Source organism: Curcuma longa, chromosome 21 (genome assembly GCF_044706935.1).
Source record: "Curcuma longa cultivar G26 ecotype Majalengka, Jawa Barat chromosome 21, ITB_CL_G26_1.1, whole genome shotgun sequence".
NCBI classification, from domain to species: domain Eukaryota; kingdom Viridiplantae; phylum Streptophyta; class Magnoliopsida; order Zingiberales; family Zingiberaceae; genus Curcuma; species Curcuma longa.
In genome coordinates, this window is record NC_133881.1 from 10,695,758 (window position 1) to 10,715,783 (window position 20,026).

Genomic DNA, 20,026 nt, shown 5'->3' on the forward strand with positions numbered 1-20,026 from the left:
ACATGAACAACATGGATAAGAGTCTGACTGATTTGATGGCAATGTTAAAAACTGTTGAGAAGGATATGAAGGTAAATCCTTCATTGTATTCAATGATGGTCAAAAAAGACCAACAAGCGTCCTAGCAGCAGGAAATTTAATCCCAAGGCTAATGCAGTGAAGAATACCAGATATCAAGCTCAGAAGAAGCTTAAGAAAGGCATGTAGGTACCCCAATCTAATGAGAAGGAGGCCATGTGCTTTCAATGTGGCAAGAAAGGTTACTAGAAGAAAAACTGTTATATTTTCATGAAGAAGAATGCTAGTGGAGCGGATGCTTCAGGTATCTTTATGATAGAGTGAAATCTTTCTATTTCTTCATCATAGGTCATAGATTCTGGAAGTAGTTCTCATATTTGTGCGAACATACATGGTCTAAGTGACTGCAAATGATTGTCCAAGGGCGAGATGGACTTACGAGTAGCTAATAGAGCAAGAGTTGATGCGTTAGTTGTAGGAACTTATTCAATAAATTTGCCTAATGGACTTGTTTTGAATTTAGAAAACTGTTATTTTGTTCCTAGTTTCTCAAAAAATATCATTTCAGTGTCAAGTTTGGATGCCAAGGGATTTGTATTTCAGTTTAAGGACAAGTCATGTTTCTTTTATTTAAACAATATTTTCTATAAGAATGGCACATCAAATAATGGTCTTTATGTTCTTAACTTAGATGAACTGATTTATTGTATTGAAAGTAAGAAACAAAAACTGCATGACTCAAACTTGACATATCTATTGCACTATAGACTTGGTCATGTAACTGAGAAACGCATCGCTAGATTACTCAATAATGAGTATTTGAACTCTTTTGAATTAGAGCCCATAGACACATGCGAATCTTGTTTATAAGGCAAAATGACTAAGAAACCTTTCACCAAGATAGGTGCATGGGCAAAGGAATTACTAGAACTCATACATAGTGATGTATGTGGGCCATTGCAAGTTCAGGCTAGAGGAGTGTATACCTACTTTATGACTTTTACCGATGATTTAAGTAAATATAGATATATCTACTTAATGAGGCATAAGTCTGAAACTCTAGAAAAATTTAAGGAGTTCAAGAACGAGGTCGAAAATCAACGTGGCAAAAAGATTAAGGCCCTTCGGCGTGATCGTGGTATCGAGCATCTAAGCCAAGAGTTCATTGATTATCTAAAAGAGTGTGGGATAGTTTTCCAACTTACATCTTCTAGAACGTCGGAGTGGAATGGTGTTTCAGAAAGGAGAAATCGCACACTCATGGATATGGTTAGATCAATGATGAGTCATGCGAATCTTCAAATGTTGTTCTGGGGCTATGCCTTAGAAATAGTAGCATACATACTTAACTAAGTTCTAACCAAGTGAGTAGATAAGACTCCTTATGAATTATGGTTTGGAAAGAAACCAAATTTGTCTTATCTTAAGATATAGGGTTGTGATGCTTATGTGAAGAATGAAAATTCTGACAAGCTTATAGCAAAATCCATAAGATGTACGCTTGTAGGTTATCCCAAAGCTACAATGGGCATTATTTTTATCTCCCAAGTGAGCACAAAGTTATTGTTGCTCGATATGCTACTTTCTTGGAAAGAGGGTTTATTTCTAACAAAAGTAGTGGGAGTGAAGTAAGTCTTGAAGAAATTTCAAACACTATAAACAGGTTGGAAGATGAGCAGTTGGACAATAAGACAGTACCACAAGTACAAGTGTCTCCTTCTTCTGAGACTGCTCAAGAAACACAAAATCAACGTAAGTTCACAAGATTATACCGAGAGCCAAACAGATATGGTTGGTAATCCAAGATGAGGAAGTGTTACTCATCAAGGATGATGAACCGTCGACTTATGAGGAAGCAATTGCTTCAAATGATTCTAAGAAATAGCTAGAAGTCGTGAAATATGAATGGACTCCATGTACACCAACCAAGTTTGGGAGTTGGTTGATGTGCCAGTTGGGGTAAAACCCATAGGGTGAAAGTAGATCTTCAAGAAAAAGATTGACATGGATGAGAATATAAGTACCTAAAAGCAAGGCTTGTAGCAAAGGGTTTCAATCAACGTCAAGGAATTGACTATGATGAAACATTTTTGCCCGTTGCAATACTTAAGTCCATTAGGATTTTGCTAGCTATAACAACTTACAAGGATCATGAGATTTGACAAATAGATGTTAAAACTGCTTTCCTAATTGGAAGGTTACATAAGGAAGTATATATGCAAGTAATAACAAGTACAAGGCATGGTAGGAATTTAAAATTTGTAGAAAAGTAAATAATTCTACGCGTACTTCGCGGATGACGTTTGAATATTGTTGAATCAATCGAGCGGTCCTCGTCAGAGTCCCGCCTCTACTGATGATCCACGCTAAGCTCCCGTCTGGACAGCTTTGGAAGTCACGAGTCGCGTCATCGTCTTCGATACTAGCTGATGACCGATAACGATCAAATCGAGAGAAACCTTATTTTAGAAACCACGCAACAACATTTGTCGCGATCTTTCTGGGGCTTTCTAACTATTACCGAGAATCGTATTCTCAACAATCGTCGAACGATCGAAGTTTTTGATTGACCGCAACTGGACAAAAGAAACAGGACAACAGATGATAGCAGCACCCGTCGTACTTAGGAGAAAGAGGGGTGCACGACAGCACGATCGGAAAGCTAAGGATTGTGACACTCACACCTTTGGCTAGCGATACAACTCTCTCCGATGAACGATGGACAGCGCCCTCGTGTTTCATTTTGACATGCGACAATCACAAAGACCATCATCAATCAGCAATACAACACAGCATCACATAGAGGAAGAAATAACCACTGATCGGTGCTAAGGGGCAGTGGTGATCTGCGGTTGGCGAGCTGAGATCGTCAGCCACTAGTAGAGCAGGCAGGCGGTGGGTGGCAGCACCTCCAGCAGAGCAGACCTCAAGCTCCTCCGGCGGCTGGGCACGCAGGCGGCAACTCCTCCCTTCCGGCAGAGCAGACCTCAAGCTCCTCCGGCGGCGGGGCACGCAGGCGGCAGCTCCTCCCTTCAGGCAGAGCAGACCTCAAGCTCTTCCGGCGGTGGGGCACGCAGGCGGCAGCTCCTCCCTTCCGGCAGAGAAGACCTCAAGCTGCACCCCGGCGGCGGCGAATCAACCCACTACCGGCTGATCTTCACAGCTCCCTTCTCCTCACGCAGACCGGCGATGATCGCGCGGACAGGAGAGCTTGGCCAGGCCGGCGACGCATCTTCTCGAAGCAGAACAGGGCCGCGTCTCCCTCCCTCACGTTGGTGGCGATCAGCAAACAAGAAGAGGAGAAGGAGAGGAAACCCGCGGCAAGGGTTCTGAGCTACTCCTTCCTCACCGTCGACATCAAGGTGGTGGCGACCGTGGCGGAGCAAGCAGCGCGGGTGGAAGGAGAAGCCAGCGGCGCCATTAATCTTTGGGAAGGAGATGCCAAAGCCAAAATCGCGATTAGCGATTTATAGAAGAAGCTACAGTGAATCGGCTATAATGAACCAGATTAGGTTAGGTTAAGGTTTGGGCTTAACCAAATTAAAACAGGCTGAACTAGATTTTAACCCAAAGTACTGTTGTGAACCGGATCAGTTGAAACCATAACACTGTAGTGAACCAGGTTTATCTTTGGTTCGCTTGGTTCACTAACCAAACGAATTCCGATTTGACCCAAATAAGTTTTGTTCATTTAGTCTTCACAAGACGAAGCTCCTCATCACATCCGTTCTACCAAAAACTCTTCCATCGTGAACCAAACCAAGTTGATTCAATTTGATTCAAAATCGAATCATTTGGTTCACTAACCAAACGGTTTTTGATTTAAACGAAATCAATTTCATTCGTTTTGTCTTAGTAAGATGGGTTCCATCATTTTGTCCATTGTCTGGTCCAACCAGATTTTATTTCTCTCATTCTGAGAATCTAATTCTCAAACTTGTTTTAAGTCCTTTGGAGAACTTGTTATGCGTGTAACCTAATAAGTTCCCGGTTATGTTAGCCGCCCGTAATTAACCATTAATTATGGAATAATCATGAGTGGCACCTAGTAGTACATCATGATCCCCAATTGATCGAAAAATCAACGATTGATCCAGAACAATTTTAAACCTTTCAGCAGCTACACTGAATTGTGCCTCGTTCCTTTCACCGTCTTATACTCGCTTGGTTCAGGACATGGTCTATGTGTCGGTCCCCACTAGGCTGACTACGTCACACCTAGCCCAAGCTGCTTTCTTGTCCTTTGGATTCAAGTTACTTGTACACATATTCAAGAGTACCGTACTCTTGACATGTAATACTTTGGCTAAAGACTTTTAGTAACAATCCTGACAAGCGGCCACAAGGTATACGTCTCCTTTTCCAAGGAGCGGTGAATCTTCTGTGGGCTATTCAAACACCTTCGGGTACTTCGTCTTATACCCAATCATCTCGGGTCCACACCTCCTCGGAGATGCTTGCTTAAGATGTCAAAGTATAAGCTTCCGTGACCAAGGTGACTTGAATACCGCAAGTCAAAGGAAACTCGCACTTAAGCTGCACTGAGATCTTCATTGACATATATATATCGAACCATATGAAGTCTCAAAGCAAGTCACTCCAATGAACTGATTACCTTAACCAGCATCCACGTTTAACTCTCAACATCTAATGCAGACAGTAGTGAGATCTTCTGCTTGGCTAACCAAGGAGTTCAAAACGTGCTAGTCTCGACAGAATCGATGACGATCGTGCTCATCAATTCCTCGACTAGGGATAATTCCAATACATTCATAATTATACGTGTAGAGATGCTCACTAGTTGTGATCCAATCATAAATTCTCTTACGCTATGAATTGTATTATGGATATTCAATATTCGAGTTTAAGATCCAATCAAACACATATGGAATGTGCACTCAAATAGTGAATTGCTATTTATCCAATAAATAGTATAACTGTAAGGCGATTGCCTTAGGACACCTCTCAAATTTAACAAGAACTGCGCTGACCACCATTGTTAACAACTTACATAGAGGCTCTAACATGGCCTAGCTGACGGCGACAACGACCTCAATGTCGTGACGGATAGAGAGAGTGACCAACATCTTCCGGCGGCGTGGCCTAGCTAATAGCGACGGCTAGCCACATCAGGAGGCACGCACAGTTATGCAAATTTGATCGCGTAGGAGATCACTTTTATATATATAAACCTGACTTTAGATGGTTCACAACTATCATAAATTATGAATCGATAGTTTATAATAATCTTGAATCGACGTAAATCATGAACCATCATAAATCATGAATTGATGATTCACAATTGTGAACAGTTAAGATTAAGAGTCAACGTTTCAAGAACCATCGATTCTGTAACGCCCGTAAAATTTCTAGCAATTTTATAAGAATTTTTGCATGACTATAATGGGCTTTTATGTGGGCTTTTTCAAAAATAAAAGAAAATAGAACAAAAAGGGATGTATAGCCAAGGTTCGAACCCCAAACCTCCAAGCAAGTAGCAAACCCTTATGATGCATGTGGTAACCAAGTGCCCTAGCAAGGGTGTGCTAAAAGGTAAGGGAAATGGTAGATAAGGGGTAGGGGAGGCAAAGGGACACCTCTTTCCCTTCACTTAGAATAAATAGGAGTGAATGAAGAGAATGAAAAGTCACTTTTCTTCCTCCACCGAACCCACCCCTTCTCCTTCTTCCATTTTCGAAAACTCAAGGCCTAGGGTTCCTCCCTAGGAAGTTCACAAGGGGATCACTCAAGGGTTTGTCCCCTTATTTAGGCAAGGATACGCAAAAGAAAGTCTAGGAGCGGAGGCCTTCTCTTCTCTCCACCAAGGGTACATTTTCTTGTGGTAAACCAAGCGCGAGGATGTAAGTAATCCCCTCACTTGCGGTACAAGTTGCTTCGAGTGTTTGTTTTTGATTGCTTAAAAACCTAGGACTACCCTTCTAGGATTTCTGCCAAGGAGGAATATAGGGCTAGGGAAGAAGTTTTAAACTCTAAACATGCTTACTAATGATCTTCCATGCCATGCTACATATATGCATGATGTTGACATGATGATAGTTAGACTTTATGTTAGTATGATTTCTTTATGTCACTACCTTATGTCCATGTTAACTCTATTAATACATGCTTATGTTATGCTTATTATGTCATGATGTACATGCTTATGTTTCATGCCCACTAGGGCACACCTATGCTATGCATGGCTTATGTATGATGAAATGCCTAAGAGATGCTTCCCTATGAGTTGAGACTAAGAACACTCTTTATGTTATGACAAGGAACATGATATGCTATTTTACTTTTGTATGGCTTATACCGGACCCTAGCAAGGTCCATGGGATGGGTTCCTACGTTGCCCCTAGGTCGACGGTCGTAGTACGGGATGAGCTCCTATGTTGCCCCTAGGTCAACGGTCGTAGTACAGACCTAGTTCCCTAGTAGGTTCGAGATTAGCTACCTCGAATTGATTAGGGATGCGCACAAAATGAATGTTGAGATCCGCTCCTGGATGTGCAAACTCTTCTCCGCACCACACTTGAGCGAGCTTGAGAAGGAAAGGATGCGGAGCTTCTAAGACCTGCACTCACAGAACCGTGAGAAGGAAGGCCAGGGGTTACCCTGGCGCGACCACTCTGATGCTTAAGTCAGTTCATGGAGGGAGAGGAAGAAAACGAGAGTGAGAAGTCAAGATTGTGAGATTGCATACATTCCTCTAGTACAGAACCAACCTTTTATATAAGTCTAGGGCGTCATGTCACATCACGGATATGATTGGAGTCCCATCATCGTTATGAATGTGTCAGAAGGGATGATATAATCAAAGCATATATCCCATCGCTGACTTGTATTTGAAAGGTCATGTCACGCACAACCATCAGAGTATTGTCATGATGGGTTGCAGAGATGGCAGGAGGACACTCACAGCCGTATGATGGGGGAGTGGTCTTTGGAAAAGGGGAAAAGTCTATATTGAGCCAGGGCGGAATTGGGGAGCCGGCGTGACTTACGTCCAGATGGGTCGACTCGGCTCGGTTGGGGAAGCTGCTTCGAGGATCCGGATCGCCCCGGGAGATGATGTCCGTGCGAAGTCGAATTGGCCCAGAGGGGCCTATTTCCTTGCAAATCCGGCTCGGTTCCCGTATCGACTCGATGGATTCGGCGTGGGGATTCGACACCGAGTGGTCAATACGGTGAGACTTGATCTAGCGTCATTACGGAGTACTTCCATCAGGTCCAACCCGATTCTCCCGATTCAGACCGCAAGACCCAACTCGGGACTGAGGTGCCGGAGGATTCGACTCGATCCGGGCTCTGTGCCACTCTGGGCTAGACCCGATAAGCTACTCTCGAACTTGACTAACCGCGACCCACTCACTACGCCTATAACAAAAAAAATGATAATCCCAGTAGCCACATCTCTGGGGGTGCCCGGCCCGGTCCCACGGAAGTTTCCCACCGACCACCAGGGTAAATCGGGAAGCGCATACGGCGGCCAATCCAGATGCCCAACATCCTTTTGATTGCGTTCCCCATTTGGAAGAAAATTCCTACAAATACACCGTAGCTGGGGATCGAACCGCGGGTCCTTGAGTTACAATCCGGATGTCCTACCGTTGCACCATTGCCCCGGGGACCACTACGCCCATAACAAGTACCTAGCACATAAGTGAAATAAATCCATGTCATTTGTAGAAGAAAGATATATTTTCTGAAAAGGAAGCTGCAAAGGGTGAAATACAAAATATTTTGTGAAAGTTGCATCTAAATAAAGGAAAATTTGATGAATATTTACAAGTTCGTGTCTCGATGTCAGCATATTTAGAAGCCAAATCGTACACCCAATTTCCATGTCTAGCTGCACGGACAACCGTGGGCCAACTCGACCCGACATGGGACGACAACAATCATATCGCGCCAAGCCTCGCACAACTTGTGCCTTGGGTTGAGCTAAGCATACCCATCTGGCAAAATATTTCATATCAGAGTGAAACTAATGACTTTGAATATTTTGAAAATTTTATCTTCAGAATTGTTGTAAAAATGTTTAGAGACGCAATCAAAATATTTTTCCAATAACAACAAAATCTAAATCTAATCAATTGTTCTTGTCACAAATATATGGAATAATATTTATTATTATTATTATTATTATTATTGCAACTGAAATTGCAACCGGTTTCAATAAGACTTAAATTTCCTTGCATCTTTCAGCTGTTTGATCCGTTTCTTATCCTGCTCGAATTTGCTCTGCAACATCTTGATCTCTGCAAAAGAAATAGCAAGATGAGATAAAGAGCAGCAAGGATGAGCTGCAAAATCCATTCAATTCTAACTTTAAATTCCAAAAAACCACTAAACTATGAAAGGAACAAAAAACATAGCCAACATTTCTTGCTACCAACTAAAGGAAATCAAACCATTTTAGGAATCAAAATGTCGAGAAGAATGACAACAGTAACCAGATGCAAACTCTTACATTTTAAACTCACCATTAGTTTTGAGCTAAACACCAATATGGAAAAGAAAACTTACCATTTCTCCGTGCTTCCCGTTTTTGGAATCTGTAAAAATATTCGGCAACTTTGCTTTTCTTTTTAGACATGTTATTCAGCACATCAGCTTGAGCTCACAGTTATTCTGGTTTCTGGATCAGTTGTTTTCTTCCTGTCTCTGTTGTGCACCACGACTGTCCATCCTCCTTCTGCAGCCTGTGCTCAGGGGCGGATCCAGACGAGGGCTGGAGGGGGCTGAAGCCCTCGCCAAGATCGCTAGGGGACCTACTCTCCGAAGCCAACGCAGGCATATCACCGTGCACCTCGAACGTCTCAAAGAACACCGGCGCATGCATGGCCTCCATGATCTGCTGCACAGCGCCGGTGACGAGGGGTCCGATCCCGTCGCGGGGGATCAGGGTGGCGATCCTGGGAGCTCCGTTGCCGGGCCTGGGCATGTAGGTGACTGATCGCCGCCCATCGGCGCTGGGGAGGAAGATGCGGCAGAGAAGAGAAGGGGATCGCCGCATCATCGCCTGTACAGGTGCGCGCTCCGGAAACCGAAAGGGAGGAGGAGGCAGATGAAAAGACTGATGTATCCTTGGATCAGTCAGAGCACTATAAATAGATCAGGAGAGATCTTAATTATTATGATATATTCTATGATATTTTTTTAATAGAATAATAAATTTAAGAATTGATCGTTTCAACGGATAATCGTGCACTTTTAAAAATGATTGTATAGTTATTGAACAACAATTTCAGAATTTCATTTATAATATACGTCGGGATTTAAATTTTTCTGAAATTAAAGATTTGGGAAGTCTTATGGTTGAAACTCTAAAAAAATCAAGCTTATCCATTGGTTTATCGTCTGATTGAGATGACATTAATTATACCAGTTGCGGCTGCTTCCGTTGAAAGAGTATTTTCTGCAATAAAGACGATAAAGACTAATTTATGCAATAGAATGAGAGACGAGTGGATGAATGACAGTCTAGTCGTATACATCGAGAAGGATATCTTTTCAACAATTGAAAATGAGCAAATATTGCAACGTTTTCAAAAGATGAAAAGCCGCAAGATGCAATTGCCTTCTCTTTCTTATCCGAAGACCACAAGGTCCATAGACCACAACCAACACTAATATGTTGTCCTAGTAGGTTCTTTTGCTATTCTGTATATGGTTCTTTTGCTATTTTGGAGATTGACTTTGATTTCTGAAGATGCTTCAGTTAAATGCACACTTTCTATTATCTGAAATAAAGTTTTTTTATGCAAGTTACAATAGAAGGGAATTGGAATATCCCGATCTCAAAAGTGATTTAGGGTACTATTATGGAATGATTATTATATTGTAAAAAAAATTATTAGCCCCCGCTAAATATTATTTCTGGATTCGCCCCTGCCTGTGCTTCTCTTTCTTTACACAATTGTCAAATTTGTAGAGCCAAAGCTCAGGGTAGAGACAAGTCATTTTCAATTATGTTATGCACCTTACAAAAAACAAAAGCATAAGCACATCGATATCTTTCTGCAAAAGCCGACGACTGAATATCTAGTTTATATATGACAATACAGTGAGCAACCATGCAAATTACCTTCTCTAGTCTTCATGAGCAATTATAAACTCATCGATTCTTTCTTGCAGTATCTTCGAGCTCGGTCTGTTCTGCTTGTAGTCATTAAACCACTCTGAAAAAGGAGAAGTCAGATCAGCCATATTCTGTGATATGGATACAAGACTACTGCGAAGGTAAAATTGACAGTTTTCTTCCTATGAGAATGTAAAATAACAGAACAAATAAACCACACAACATACTTTCCAGTTGCAGTAAATTATTGTGAATCAGAATCGATCGTCACAAGAACAAGTATTTGGCATCACAGGTATATTTGGAATCACAAACCTATTCCAAAACTCTGCATTTCATCATCTAAAGTCCAGCATACTAGAGCATTTTGATACCATTACAACCTAGTGTAGAATATAAAATATCAGGACAAATATTTAGTTTCAGAACCTTATAGAAACTAAGAATAGCTACGTATTAGATAATCCAAAAACAGTTATTAGGTCACTGATGATGACTGCCAAATAAGGAACCATCAGTTAAAACATATAATTTAACTACCATTAATTTGATCACATATAAACAGACTCTAGTGGCACTAGGATCATCCAATATTTGCTAGCATTCAATAGAAACAATGACTATTAATACCTTCCATCAAGATGCATTTGCAAAAAAATTAATATCCGCTAAAATAGTTCAAAGGATCAAAAACAAAAAGGAAAAAAAACACTAGAACTAATATAAATCAGAGCTCTCACCTTCCATGCCTTCCCTCGGAGTCTTAAACCCAAGCCCAATGTTCTTCCAAAATATGTTGCCACCCTTACCGGCTTTTTCCCCTTTCTACGTCAACAACCCACAAACGAAAGCAAATTCAATACTTTAATTCACTTTCTCAACTAAGAAACACTTACGGCTATTTAAGAAAAGTCTTCTCGGTCAAGATTTATTTAAAGCAAAAGCAACAGTCAGCTTACTCTATGTAATTCCTGAAAGCAATAATGATTGATCGAAACAAACTAAAGGATGTATCCAAGATCTAGTTATCATTGTCTGTAAGGCTAAATTGGATAGAAACTGAATGCAATGGCAAGCGAGAGGTTGACCTGAATCCAACGTAAGAGCCATTGTATCCTTGTTGCCAGAGAAGTTCCTACAAGCATAGCGGAAGTCTTCCACAGGATCGAGTCGACAACCCAAGGTCCTTCTCAATGGGGGAGAAGAATCAACGAGAGAGAACTCAATTCAAGATGCCCAATTTAATCAATTCTCTTCCTTTATTTATCTGACCCAAATTGTGGGGACTATCCACCATAAAGCTCATATCCATTAACAACCCATCAATGTTAATGAACCGGATTGTTAGATCTACACATTGAATCCACATCCATTTGTATAAACTCCCCTTCATGCCACAAGTATTAAATCACTTAATTGGGGTTTAATTTTTTAATGACAATTACTCGTATGTGTGTCTATACTTGATCTCTTATAGACCACACAACCCCTTAGTTGAGCTCAACATACCAAACTTTATGGGTTAAATACCTCTTTAAATAATCTGATCCATTAATTCAATTAGCACAAGATTAAAAAAGTCAGAGTTACTATAACTATAACAAGACCCAACAATAATCACAGTTCTAATTAATTAATGACATAGATCAAATGTGGATGTGTAGTATGAAAATGACAAGAAATGTGATATATACACGCCCATTCTCAAGAGTCCTTATGACCCAAATCAAGTTCAAATCATGTTTACTTAAACCTAATGTAAAACCACAGTAGTAAACTATGATTCAACCTTATGACTCAAAAAGAGTTCACATCATATTTACAAAACCGTATGCAAACCCGCAATAGTAAATCATGATGTCCTTATGTTAGAGAGTCAAAAAATCATATACACATGTAAAACTTTAGTACGTACAATAAGTCAAAAATATATGTATTCATTAATATAAAGCATCACACCAATCAAATGGGTACACCGTCAAAATGAAGAACCTCCATATTCAACATATGTTGATGAAACACTTTGGTGGCAAGTCCTTGGTAACGGATCTACTAACATAAAATCTATTCTTTATATGCTCTATTATAATTTCACCACTCTGAACCCTTTCTTTAACTGCCAAAAATTTTATGTCAATATGTTTAGATTTCAACAAATTATAATTATTTTTGAAATATAATTCTGTAATTTTTTTTATCATAGTTGATCCTCAATGGCCTATCAATGCCCCCAATTATCTGTAACCTCAATGATCCGCATCCATATTCCATGGTTGGAAGCTGTAGGATCGGGTTGGACCGGCTAGAGGGGGGTGGTTGATCACATTAACCGGGGCACCAACAGAAGCTTCGTAGTAGGTTATAAATTTTGTCTCCATAGTTGAAGTTTCTATTAGCTTGACACTTTTACATGATATAACCCCTCCCGCCAACATAAAGACATAACCTGAGATGGACCTCCTACTATCTAAGCATCCAACAAAATCAAAATCCGAATATCCAATGATCTCTAGATGACCTGATCTTTGATATGTGAGCATGCAATCTTTCGTTCTTTGTAAATACTGTATAATCCTCTTTACGACTTTCCAATACTCTGGTCCAGGATTACTTAAATATCTGCCTAGTATCCCCACAATGTACGCGAGATCCGGAAGTGTACATATTTGAGCACACATCAAACTCCCTACTGCCAATGTATAAGGAGAATTACTGCATTTCCTTAATCTCAAGTTCATGACATAGACATTGTTACAAGCTAAATTTATCACCCTTTGACACAGGAGTATCTCCAGGAGCACAATTATATATGTCATACCAAATGAACACAAGTCTAAGTGTGCACCTTGAATGAACACGAACAATCTATATGTCCAAGACAAATGATGCATCACTAAGATCTTTCATTTCAAATTCACTTGATAGAAATGACTTGGTTTCTAGTAGCAGACCCTTATCATTGCTTGCCAACAAGATATCATCTACATATAGAAGAAGTATAATAAACTCTTCCATTGAACTTGACATACAAGTATTGATCAACTGGGTTCTCTTTAAAATCGTATGAAGAAACCACTTAATTAAACTTCCAATAACACTGACGAGATGCATGTTTTAACCAATGAATGGACTTCCTTAATTTACATACTAGGCGCTTTGAATCTCCCAATTCAAAGTTCTCCGACTGCACCATTTATATAATTTCCACAATATTTCCATTGAGAAATATAGTCTTTATATCCATTTGATGGAGCTCTAGGTCATAATGAGTTATAAGTGTCATGATTACCCTATGGAAGTTTTTTGTCGAATCGGTGAAAAAATCTCCTTGTAATCAATATCCTCCTTTTTAGTAAATCCCTTAGCGACAGAGAGCCTTAAACTTTTCAACATTGTCATGTGAATTCCATTTAATTTAAATATCCATTTGCAACCAACAAGTTTCACCCCTTTAGGCAATTCGACAAGTTCCCAAACACCATTATTTGTTATAGACTTCATCTCTTCCCTCATGACTTCAATTCATTTTTCTGGATGAGGGCATTGTTTGACTTCTTGAAAAGATGTAGGATCATCTTTCAATCAAATATCAAACTCATGCTCTTAGAGATAAACATAGTCATGTGATATTATAGATTTCCTTTCTCTAATGAATTTCCTTAGTGACACTTGTCCTTGAAGTGGTTGGGAGTCATGCCCAATCGTAGGAGAAAATACCTCTATTTGAGTTAATGTCCCCTCTATATGAATTGGAGGTGATACGAGAATATCGTGGTCTACTACCCCTTCCAGCTGTGCAACTTCAACTGTATGTGAAATGATAACCATTTCACTATTAGTTGCATTAGTAGTTACCATATTAGGATCACCAATGTTATCCTCAAATAATATTTTTCTATCTTTATCGCTCTCACCATCCTTAATGAATTTGACATTACCTGTATCAAAAAGGGATCTACTCGAGGGGTTGAAAAACTTGAAACCCCTTGAGTTTTCAGAGTATTCTACAAAATGACAGCTACCAGTTCTTGAATCTAATTTCCTTTCATTAGACCTATAAGGCTTAGCCTTAGCCGGGCAACCTTAGACATGCAGATGCCTAATACTAGGCGCTCTACCTATTCACAATTCGTATGGGGTTTTCGTTATCGCCTTACTAGGAACTCTATTGAGTAAGTAAACCACAGTCTTCGAGTGTCTCACCCCATAAAGACTCTGATAAAGAAGAAAATGCAATCATACTTCTCACCATGTCTTTTAGAGTCTGATTTAGTCGCTCTACTATACCATTCTATTGAGGGGTCCCAGGCATGGTGTATTACGCCACAATTCCACACTCAGCAAGGTAATCTGCAACTGGCACAGGACATTATTCACCTGATCCATTAGATCTACCATAGTATTCACCATCACAGTTTGATCTGACGACCTTAATCTTCTTACCAAGTTGATTTTCAACTTCGACTTTGAAGATTTTAAATATTTTCAGGGATTATGACTTTTCATGAATAAGGTACAAGTATTCGTATCGGGAATAGTCGTCTATAAAATTTATAAACTATGTTTGATTGTTCCAAGAAGTCTTAAGGAACAATTCACATATATCCGTATGTATAAGCTCTAAGACCTCATTATACTGTCTTGAACTCTTATTACTTTTGTTAGTCATCTTCCCCTTAATACACTTAATGCAGATTTCAAAATCTGACATATCAAAGGAATCAAGAATTACTAGTGACAATAACCTTTTTAGCGTTGTTTAGAGATATACCCTAAACGTCTATACCACAACATGGATGAATTCTCATTTGTCATACTACACTTCACACCTATACTATGCATTACAATATTATCCGTATGAATTTCAATGTCCAATCTATAGAGTTTGTTAATCAAGGAACCAGTACCACACAAAATAGAATTTCGAAAAATACTAAACTTTCTATTTCCAAATGAACAAGCGTATCTAAATTTGTCCAAACATAAAATAAAAATTAAATTACGTCTAAATAACGGCACTACAAATGTATTTTCCAAATTCAAAAGTACATTATTCTCTAAATAAACTCTAAAGACACATATTGCCTCTACTTTTGCCTTCTTGCCAGTTCTTGTATAAATGAATATTTCAACATCAATTAATAGTCGGCTCCGAAGGCAACCCTACATAGTTACACTTATGTGAGTAGTTGCACTCGTATCTATCCACCAAGTGATATTAAGCGCAGTAACTAGGTTGACTTCTGAACTGACAAAGTTGATAAGCTTATCTTTCTTGACTCGAAAGTTGACAAATCTGGGGTAACTCTTCTTCAGGTGACCTTTCTTTTTACAAAAGTAATAAGTTGAGTCCGAATTTTATTGCTTTTGCACCTTATACCCTAAAATCTCAGTTACTGTAAGTTGTTTACCCTTACTCTTACTCTTACTCTTATCATTTTTCTTCTTGTTCCAATACTGAGATGAAGATGCAAAATGAGTACTATGAGATGTGTCGTGCCTCAATCTCTCTTCTTCCAATACACACTGAGCTATAAGCTCATCCAATGCCCATTTTGCCTTTTGAGTATTATAACTAATCTTAAAAGGAGTGAATTGTGTAAGCAAAGAGATTAAGACAAGATTCACAAGTATGCTTTCAAATATTTCAAGATTTAATGTCCTAAATCTTGTAATCAAATTCGACATCTCTGTGATGTACCCCCTTATACTACCCTTCCTGTTATATCGCATGGACACCAACTTCATAAGTGTGGTGGTCTCAACCTTTTTGTTTGAGACGAATCGGTTTGCTAACTCTTTAATGAAGGTTTTGACATCCTCATTCTCAGTTATCGAACCCCTAATGGATTTCGAATTAGACATCTTCATGATCACTAGACTCATGTGATTAGATCGCTCCTACTTTTCAAAAATCACTTTTTGATTTGCAGTATAATTACTAGATAAAGGTGCAGAACGATTGTACCTAAATATAAAATCTAGATCCATACAACCTAATAATACCATGATATACTCTTTCCATTGACCATAATTATGCCGATAAGCACGGGGATGTCGTTCATATTGACAGATATTGAGAGCACTACATAAATAAAAGTAAAGAACATAACTCAATTTAACAAATAATGCATGTAACTTTATAGTTGTGCAGTAATAAAATACAACAAACAAAACATGTATCTTTATGGGCATTAATTGAGATACCTAGTGCAATATTACATTAAGTCTTTAGACTATAATATAATTTACTAATGGTACTATCCAAACAATTCATAATCATCTTCATCTGTCATACAACTCGCCTTCCTTTGAGTCGACGCATTTTGCGCATGATATTTTATTTATAAGTTTCCTTAGTTAACTTATGTTTTTAACTATCACTCACAATATTTTTAATATGTCATATAGTGTCCCTTCTTGGGCCGATACACTATGCGCATGATTTAGAAGTCAAACTAACTTTGTGAGCTTCCTTAAACATACATTCGGCATAAACATTGATTTTTATTTAGGCTAACCTTCCTTAATATGGAAAATTATCCCTCTACGCAAATACTTTAGTCTCCCCGACCGTTCTCATTTTAGTAGTATTGGCTCGACTAAGTAGTAAGTGTAAAGAAGAATCCATGAAAAAACAATTGAAAACGCTACTATTCAACTATCAATCGATTGTATCATATATTGCCAACAATCAGCTCCCCACGTTCGCCAATCGACTGGCACACTGGACGTGCCAAGTTCTGGACACACCAGTTGACTGGTGTGAAATGGCTGTCGATTGGTCTACAACAATGTCCCGTGTGATTTTACAAAATGAAAATATTATGCGAATGGAAACTCAATCTCTAAGATCGACATGGGTTAGCAAGCTCACATAAATCAAATATCCAGGATTCGGGAACTTCAAAATTTTGGAGCTTGATACATTACACCATGAAATAACTCCGAATTGTCATAGAAACGGTTCGACGGTTTCCAAACAAAAGGATCAACGAAAGTAAACAGAAACAACCAAAAAGGCATAGGGATAGCTCAAGGAAACCAAGGGAGAGTGGTTCCGACCTGCTTCACCATGATGCCCGGCGTAGGAGGAGACCAAGTGCCGCAGATACGGAAGAAGAAGAGGTGCGTCAGCGCTCCAAATGCAAACCCTATCGAGTTTATATAGTGGTGTGGCGGAAGGCACAGGGAGCTGCGGTTAGGATCAGGCAACATCAGACGGGTTGGGTATTGACCAGATAAATCCGACCCGAACTGTTTACATTGAAATAGCATTTTAAAAAAATGAAACTCCAATTCGTTTTTAAAAAAACAAATACATTCCGGCTGGAGATGAATATTTATGAGAGAACAATTTTTTTATTTTTTTTAAAAAATAAAATTTTGTATAAAAAAATGTATAACTATTATTATTATTATTATTATTAACACAATACTACAAACGCATTTAAGTATATTTTGGATCGAATGCGGATTCTGTTCTAGGATCCGTTTCGAGACGGAGCCGACAAGGAAAAGAGTGGAAAAAAAATCTTCTAAATCAGTCAGATTTTGACCGCCGGAAGTGGTTCGGATAAGTCTCGCTCTCTCTCTCTCTCTCACAATCTCTGCTATGGCGGCGGTGTCATCGGACTTGGCCTCGGCCTTCTTCGGACTCGCGAGGCGACACGCTGGCTTGGCCCGCGGCGTCCGGAACTCAGTCCTGTCGTTCCCTCGCTTACGGGCGTCTAAGCCTCTCTTCGCCCGAGCATTTTCTGCCGGCGGCATAGTCAACTCCGCCCCGGGACGGCTCTCAATGGTGATAAGATCGCGGTGCGTTTCCCGTCGATTCGCCGTTTCCGCTTCTTCAACAGAGGGAGAATCAGATGTCCTGACCAAGATTCCGCCGGACGACCGCATCCCTGCGACCATCATAACGGGGTTCCTTGGCTCGGGGAAGGTAACGGTTTCTGCTCCTGTTCTTGGCCATCGGCTGCCGTGCCCGATGAATAATGTTTCTGTTGGTTGCTGCCGAAAATAAAGGCTAAGTTTTGGGATACTGAAGGCGCGGCCTTTCCTCTTTTGTATTTTTCTTTTTCATTTTCTATACAATTGCAAAAAATCTTTCTTTTATAATTGCTTAAATCATTCTGTGGCACTATCTTTATGATGCACGATAGATTAGAAAGTATGTTTTTGCTTGTACTTGTCTCAATGGAAATTCAAATCTGTAACTTTTGCATCCATAATCCTTTGGAATGTTTGATTGCTTCATGTTGCATTATTCTGGATTATTTGTCTTACACAAATATACCAAGATCTTAAAGCATTTTTGGGCCAATTTCTGCAATATACAATATTTGGTGATTGTTTTTGTCTCGCAAAATCTAATGTTTGTTTCGACTTCTTATGGTTCTTTAGGTTCGTTCTCACCGTCTTCATTGCAGGAAATTTCTACCTTGATATCTCCAAATTCTTAAGCTTTATCTTGCTTCGTAAATAGTGATGTAGAAGTACGAATAACTTCATGAACTTGGAGCGACTTAAATTGTTGGAGCTCACAATTTGTTTGTTGTAAACAGCAGAAAATCCTTGGAACATAAATGTTTCAATGGGAAAATGATGAACCTTAGTCTATTTTGTTACAGTCTAACCATGCATAAACATTGATTGATGTGGAAGTATACCAAGAAGAACCCAGTACCATATGGTTATGTTTACAGTTAATCATTTTCTTATGCAGATTCACTTATCTTGTTTTGGTATTTCTCATAATTTGATCTGACAACTTTTTATTGATTTTGACAGACAACATTATTAAATCACATTTTGACTGCTGACCATGGAAAGCGCATTGCAGTCATTGAGAATGAGGTATGCTATATAATTCTGTACCACGCCTGGAATCTCATTTTTTTTACAGTATCACAAATTACTGAAAAATTAATTTGCAGAATCATCATGGTTGCTCCAGTAATTTTATTACGTACACTTATATTTTGTGGTGGCAAATGAACAATGGTTTTTTAAGATCGTGGTATGATTCAAGTTACTCTATAGATTGAAGTGCTGGGTAATCTATACAAAGTATATATATAGGGACGAGGATGTTAAGATGAGTGTGTAGAGTTACTACTCAAAAAAAAATCAATATTAATATTTACGAGCAATTAGATGTAGCTCAAATAAATAATAAATTGAGAGAAAATAGGATGAAATCACACATACACATGTTTAGAGGTAACTCATATATTTTATCATTAGAAGAGTTAAATTTATTTGAAGGGAAGGTGCAAGGGATGGAGAGATGAAAAGAGTAATGTGATTTGAATATTATCAAGGTATATCCTTGCATAAAATTCAATCTTGGGATAGCATTTCTGTCTCCAACCCCAAATAGTTGGCAAAACACGATGAGAGTGAATAGATGGACAAAGTAATAATAGAGGGAAGAAATGAGCAATATAATAACAGAAGGGAAACATCAACAAGGAATTTTGATTAAAACTAATTTCTAAGTATATTTGTCATGCCAATGATGGAAGATGCTCTTCCATTTTTTTGATGATGTGACAACTCAGTTGATCTTCAATTTTTTGGTTAAAGAAATACCTAAGTATCTAGAAATAGAACAAAGATCCAGTTGAGCTGTGTTATCTCATCTATTTTGTAAACTAAAGTACCTTTTCTTTCTAAATTTTTATATAATGAAGTGATATTATCTGACAGTTTTTATAGAGGAGTTGATGCGCTGTTTTTTTAGGATCCTACATAGGAAACTTCAAAAATGCTTCCAATAATTTCAGATCATTTTATTCTTTTTTATTCCAGTCGTCCAATATAATGGCATTTTATGATGGTAAATATGATTAAGAAACACACGATAGTGTATTAATGTTTAAATATCAAAACTTATACGAACATTCTGTTGACTTTTAC

At 38.9% G+C, this 20,026-nt stretch overlaps 1 long non-coding RNA gene across 1 annotated transcript; it reads right to left on the minus strand.

Annotated features, from left to right (window-relative positions):
• Nucleotides 1-9,044: 9,044 nt before the first annotated feature.
• Nucleotides 9,045-17,234, minus strand: LOC141814291 (uncharacterized). The gene is made up of 4 exons (XR_012600478.1): nucleotides 17,171-17,234; nucleotides 10,846-10,926; nucleotides 10,112-10,205; nucleotides 9,045-9,128 (listed from the first exon to the last, which is right to left on the minus strand). It is a non-coding gene; the product is annotated as an uncharacterized LOC141814291 (long non-coding RNA).
• Between the last annotated feature and the right edge of the window lie 2,792 nt (nucleotides 17,235-20,026).